The following is a 7,080-nucleotide window of genomic DNA, read 5'->3' on the forward strand; positions in this document are numbered from 1 at the left end:
CTTCCCTTTGGATTTGGTGGCAATTCGATGTGACAGAACTGAGGAGAGGTGAGGTGGCGGACCCGTCAGCAAGACAGTGAGAGAGTGTGAAAGGTCAGGAATAGGGAATCGAAGCCACAGGGTCCAGGCACCAGACGGTATCAACACGACTGAACATGACGTGTGGACGGAGATTTAAAGGCTGAATCAAGGAGGCAAAGTCAGTGTATCCATATGGCAGAACCCATTGTTCGGATGGAGAGTTCAGCACCGGGACGGATTGAGAAGTTCAGGCCTAAGGTGAGGTATGAGCTGGTTCTGATCGCTGCCCCACAACGTTTACTCGACTCTGCGCTGGACTCTGGGACTCTCTTTACAGATTTCAGTTCAGAAACGCTATTTGTTTGTGGTTACTGTCTGCATGATGTTTGCTTTTCATTGCACGTTGTCTTCTTTTTATGGGTGCTTTTATTCTTTTATTTTTTATGGGCATGATGTGGTTTTTATGCACATTGGGTGTTAGGCAGCCTTTATTTATATATATATGTGGTTTGTGTTTGGGTTTCTTTGTCCTGTTGGGAGATAATCTCAAGGTTCTATAATGTGTGCGTACTTTTATAATAAATGTACTTTGAACTTTGAACCACCAACCCAACAACATATTCCACTCACCCAGCAATTGTTAGAGTTGGAATAATACTCATTCCCGACATTTATTCAGATCAAGGATCAAATGGATATGCTCAGAACTGCAACTAAATGAGGGCAGGGATTTGATCATCCACTCAGTGTCACAAAGTAAATGTAGGGAGACAGGGCAGGAGAGGGTTAAACACAATATAAATCTCCCTCTATACCAGGTGTTCACAACCTGGGGTCCATGGACTCCTCGGGAAAAGGTCAGGCTCCATAGCATAAAAAAGGGTCTGGAATCCCTGCTCAACACTACCCCATCAAATACTTCCAGAGCAGTGATGGCATGGGTTAAATACAGAGTAACACTCCCTCTGTGCCATCCCATCAAACATATTCTAAGCAGGGATATCATGGGTTAAATGCATGGTAAATCTCCCTCTGCAATGTACCACAAGCACATCTGATGCAGGGACATCATGTGGTAAGTACAGAATGAAGCTCCCTTCACATTGTCCCATAAGTATATCGTGGGCAGAAACAACATGAGTTATATACAGAGTAAAGCTACCTCTACCACATCCAGTCAAACGCATGTGAGGGGGCAGACCACAGACTGAGCTCTGGGATGGAATTCCTTCAGAGGGACATGGATATGAGAGTCCAGCCTGGTTCAAGCTGTGAAGGAGCCAGTCCCGGGACAAAGGTACCAGGGTTTGAAAGTCCACTAACAGACCTGCAGCTCATAATGTACTAAAATGTGCAAGGTGCCCAATAATCTGGACTGTGACTCGCTCTTCTGACTGGTGGGGAAATGGTGGAGGCTTCATCACCAGATCAGGAAGATATGCTCGATGATAGTTCTTCCTGCTCATAGAAACATAGAAGATAGAATGAGACCATTCAGCCCTTCAAGCCTGTGCTGTCAGTATGATAATTATACCTGGCCCTCCATCTCTGACCATCTTCCTGCTCTGTCCCCAGTCAAGGATCCAGAGGGAATAGGAGACTTGGCCTGTACCTTTAACAGACTGTTCTCGCCTAATCAATCCAGCCAGGATGCACACACAGTTTGTGGGACGACCTTCCAAACATTGGCTCAGATACTGCCGAGCGTTGTAAACTCCCGTACCTGAAATCAAGAATAAACCTGGGTCCGCTGACTCTCACTTCCTCAGAAGCTCAAGTCTAGTCTCCTCCCTCAGCACAGATGCCAGCATCTTCACCCAGAAAACATTCACCCCCTGGGCCACATGCTGGCCCATGTGATCTACCCTGAACAATACCGTGAATTCATGGCTGGTCCTTTTAGAGTGATGTCCGTTTCGTCCGAGATCTGGTCCAACATCCTCAGAGGGTTGGTCCACTGATTTCCTCTCCCCCTTCAACCAGGAGAAGATGCTCAAAGGGGTAGGCAAAGAATACCTTTACTGGACTCTCGACTCATTCAACTGCCCCGGGATTTATTTCTATACATTGCCACCGAACAGGTCCCTCGGTATTCTGCTGAAATAATTAAACTAGCAATTAAATCAACTCTTTCTTTCTGCCAACACAATGTCCATATCCCTCTCTGCTTACTCATGTGCCTACCATATTCCAGGCATCACCTACTTTGTGTTAAAAACTCTGCACAACTTCTTTCAACTCCTCCCTACCCGCACCCACACACAATAAATACATTAAATGCACACCTTCCTGTATTAGACATTTGGACCCTGGAGAAACATACCAGCTCCCTGCTCTATCTATGCCCTTCTAACCTTATCAACTTTTACCAGGCCTTCACTCAGCCTCTGCCACTCCAAAGAAAATAACCAAAGTTTGTGCAACCTCTCCCTGCCACGCACTCCCTCCAATCCAGGCAGCAGCACGGCAAATCTCTTCAGCATCCTCTCCTAAGCCTCATATCATTCCCAGACTAGAGCCACCAGAGCTGAATGCAATACTCCTGTTGCAGCCGAACCAGAACTTTACACAGCTGGTAAACTGATCAGTTGATGTATTAATGTCGCATTAACTGAGTTCCAACAAAAAACTTTGTTATGCATGTCACCCTACAGATCATTTCACTACAACAGTGCATTGAGGTCACGGGAGGGAAAACAATAACAGATTGCAGAATAACATTAAAAATATCATGCACTGACCGGCAGACAATAAAGCACAAGGTCAAATTAGGTTGATCGTCAGATCAAGACTCCATGTTAAAATTTCCTTAATCTTAAACTCAATTCCTCAAAGGCAAGGCAAGCACTCCAATTGCTTTCTTTACCACCCCATTAACCCGTGGAGACTCTTTCAGGGAACAATGGACATAGACCCCAAGATCCTTCTGAATATCGGCATTGTTAAGGGTCCTGCCATTAACTGTGTGCTGTCCATTTACATTCGATGTGCCAAAGTGAAATGCCTCATACTTGAATTTCCAGCATCTGCAGAATCCCTGTTGTTTGCCTCATACTTCGCCGGATTAAACTGCACCTGACATCGTCCTGTCCATATCTGCTACCAATTAACAATTTGTTGGGTTTTGCACATTGAATATTTATCTATCTTGTTTTGTGTGTTTTTTTCACTGATTGTGTTGTGTTTCTTTGTTTTTGCTGTTAATGTCCGTAAGAAAATAAATCTCAGGGTTGTTTATGAGGACATATATGTACATTGATAATAAATTTAATTTGGGTTTGAATTTGAAATTTCATTTATATTCTGGTGTAAACTTTGGCAATCTTTTACACTATCCATAACAATACCAATCTTTTTTAGAATGATCTGCGAACTTACTAACCCACTCATCTACGTTTTAGAACATAGAACAGTACAGTACAGCACAGGCCCTTCGGCCCACAATGTTGTGCCGACCCTCAAACCCTGCCTCCCATATAATCCCCCACCTTAAATTCCTCCATAAACCTGCCTAGTAGTCTCTTAAATTTCACTAGTGTGTCTGCCTCCACCACTGACTCAGGCAGTGCATTCCACGCACCAACCACTCCCTGAGTAAAAAACCTTCCTCTAATATCCCCCTTGAACTTCCCACCCCTTACCTTAAAGCCATGTCCTCTTGTATTGAGCAGTGGTGCCCTGTGGAAGAGGTGCTGGCTGTCCACTCTATCTGATCCTCTTAATATCTTGTATTCCTCTATCGTGTCTCCTCTCATCCTCCTGTTCTCCAAAGAGTAAAGCCCTAGCACCCTTAAACTCTGACCATAATCCATAATCTCTAAACCAGGCAGCTTCCTGGTAAATCTCCTCTGTACCCTTTCCAATGTATCCACATCCTTCCTATAATGAAGCAACCAGAACTGGGCACAGTACTCCAAGTGTGGCCGAACCAGAGATTTATAGAGCTGCATCATTACCTCGCGACTCTTAAACTCTGTCCCTCAATTTATGAAAGCTAACACCCGATAAGCTTTCTTAACTACCCTATCTACCTGTGAGGCAACTTTCAGGGACCTGTGGACATGTACCCCCAGATCCCTCTGCTCCTCCACACTACCAAGTATCCTGCCATTTACTTTGTACTCTGCCTTGGAGTTTGTCCTTCCAAAGTGTACCACCTCACACTTCTCCGGGTTGAACTCCATCTGCCACTTCTCAGCCCACTTCTGCATCCTATCAATGTCTCTCTGCAATCTTTGACAATCCTCTACCTTATCTACAACACCACCAACCTTTGTGTCATCTGCAAACTTGTCAACCCACCCTTCTACCCCAACATCCAGGTCGTTAATAAAAATCACGAAAAGTAGAGGTCCCAGAACAGATCCTTGTGGGACACCACTAGTCACAATCCTCCAATCCAAATGTACTCCCTCCACCACGACCCTCTGCCTTCTGCAGGCAAGCCAATTCTGAATCCACCAGGCCAAACTTCCCTGGATCCCATGCCTTCTGACTTTCTGAATAAGCCTACTATGTGGAACCTTGTCAAATGCCTTACTAAAATCCATATAGATCACATCCACTGCACTACCCTCATCTATATGCCTGGTCACCTCCTCAAAGAACTCTATCAGGCTTGTTAGACACGATCTGCCCTTCACAAAGCCATGCTGACTGTCCCTGATCAGACTATGATTCTCTAAATGCCCATAGATCCTATTTCTACAGATCTTTTCCAACAGCTTTCCCACCACTGACATAAGGCTCACTGCTCTATAATTACCTGGACTATCCCTACTACCTTTTTTGAACAAGGGGACAACATTCGCCTCCCTCCAATCCTCTGGTACCATTCCCTTGGACAATGAGGACATAAAGATCCTAGCCAGAGTCTCAGCAATCTCTTCCCTTGCCTCGTGGAGCAGCCTGGAGAATATTCCATCAGGCCTGGGGACTTATCTGTCCTAATGTATTTTAACAACTCCAGCACCTCCTCTCCCTTAATATCAACATGCTCCAGAACGTCAACCTCACTCATATTGTCCTCACGGTCATCAAGTTCCCTCTCATTGGAGGATACTGAAGAGAAGTATTCATTGAGGACCTCGCTCACTTCCACAGCCTCCATCCACATCTTCCCACCTTTATCTCTAATCGGTCCTACCTTCACTCCTGTCATCCTTTTGTTCTTCACATAATTGAAAAATGCCTTGGGGTTTTCCTTTACCCTGCTCACCAAGGCCTTCTCATGCCCCCTTCTTGCTCTTCTCAGCCCCTTCTTAAACTCCTTTCTTGCAACCCTATATTCCTCAATAGACCCATCTGATCCTTGCTTCCTAAACCTCATGTATGCTGCCTTCTTCCACCTGACTAGATTTTCCATCTCACTTGTCACCCATGGTTCCTTCACCCTGCCATTCTTTATCTTCCTCACCGGGACAAATTTATCCTTAACATCCTGCAAGAGATCCCTAAACATCGACGAGATGTCCATAGTACATTTCCCTGCATAAACATCATCCCAATTCACACCTGCAAGTTCTAGCCTTGTAGCCTCATAATTTGCCCTTTCCTAATTAAAAATTTTCCTGTCCTCTCTGATTCTGTCTTTTTCCATGATAATGCTGAAGGCCAGGTGGCGGTGGTCACTGTCCCCCAGATGCTCACCCACTGAGTGATCTGTGACCTGACCTGGTTCGTTACCTAATACTAGATCTAGCATGGTATTTCCCCTAGTCAGCCTGTCAACATACTGTGACAGGAATCCGTCCTGGACACACTTACCAAACTCTGCCCCATCTAAACCCTTGGAACTAATCAGCTGGCAATGAATGTTAGGGAAGTTAAAGTCAACCATGTTAACAACCCTGTTATTTTTGCACCTTACCAAAATCTGCCTCCCAATCTGCTCGGTATCTCTGCTGCTATCAGGGGGCCTATAGAATACACCCAATAGTCTAACTGCTCCTTTCCTGTTCCTGACTTCCACCCATACTGACTCAAAGGAGGATTCTGCTACATTACCAACCCTTTCTGTAGATGTAATAGTATCCCTGACCAGTAATGCCACACCCCTCCCCTTTTTCCCCAGCTCTATCCCTTTTAAAGCATTGAAATCCAGGAATATTGAGAATCCATTCCTGTCCTGGTGCCCGCTAAGTCTCTGTAATAGCCACTACATCATAATTTCATGTATGTATCAAAGTCATATCTATATATCATGAACAACTGAGGTCCAAGCTTTGATCCCTGTGGAATTCACTGGCTACAGACCTCCAGTCAGAATAACACCCCTCTACCACTACTAACTGTCTTCTATGATCAAGTTGACTTCCAATCCAATCGAATCGCCTGGGTCTGTACTCGCTGGAATTCAGCAGAATGAGAGGATATCTCATAGAAACGTATAAAATTAATAAAGGATAGATAAGATAGAGGCAGAAGAGTTGTTTCCACTTAAAGGTGGGACTAGAACTAGGGTACGTAGCCTCAAGATTCGAGGGAGTAGATTTAGGACGGAGATGAGGAGAACTGCTTTTCCCAGAAGGTGGTGAATCTGTGGAATTCTCTGCTCAAATATACTTAAGACAAGGTTGGATAGATTTTTGCAACCCTGCTGAAAAAAGGCGGTACTGTTGTAGAATTGGAAATGGAAAGGAATGGAGAAGAAACAGAAATATGATGAGGAAGGTTAAGGGGGAGGGGAGGGCAGGGAGGGAGAAGAGTGCAGAGGAATGGAAAAGAGTGGACCGGGGACAGAAAGAGAAATATTCCAGAACTAACACTTACCCAGAAGAGGCAGGCAGCTGCTCATGTTGCCGAGACCCATTCTCTACACACCTCGTCAGTTGTCACTGTGAGCTCTGGGTTTTATACTCTGTATAATCTCACCAGCACTCTGACTCAACAATGGAGAAGGAAATGAAACTCTTTTCCTGAAATTGTCTAAAAGCAAGAGTCCTGATAAAAGTCTCAGCCCAAAACATTAACTCCTTATTCCACTCCATAAATGCTGAGTTCCTCCTGTGTGTGTGTGTGTGTGTGTGTGTTTGACTGCATTTTCAGCACCTGCAGAAT

The 7,080-nt window shown here is 44.8% G+C and overlaps 1 protein-coding gene across 4 annotated transcripts in view; it reads right to left on the bottom strand.

Annotated features, from left to right (window-relative positions):
• LOC140191228 (uncharacterized) overlaps positions 1 to 6,872 on the bottom strand; it is a 32,187-nt gene extending 25,315 nt beyond the window's left edge. For 2 of the 4 annotated variants that reach the window (XR_011883794.1, XR_011883793.1), the window contains exon 1: positions 6,793 to 6,857. The gene's annotated coding sequence lies outside the window, so the exon portion shown is untranslated. Of the gene's footprint in view, positions 1 to 6,792 lie in introns of all 4 variants that reach the window. The other 2 variants (XR_011883795.1, XM_072248417.1) reach the window with 2 other exon arrangements.
• Between the last annotated feature and the right edge of the window lie 208 nt (positions 6,873 to 7,080).

This window comes from Mobula birostris, chromosome 32 (assembly GCF_030028105.1).
Source record: "Mobula birostris isolate sMobBir1 chromosome 32, sMobBir1.hap1, whole genome shotgun sequence".
NCBI lineage: Eukaryota > Metazoa > Chordata > Chondrichthyes > Myliobatiformes > Myliobatidae > Mobula > Mobula birostris.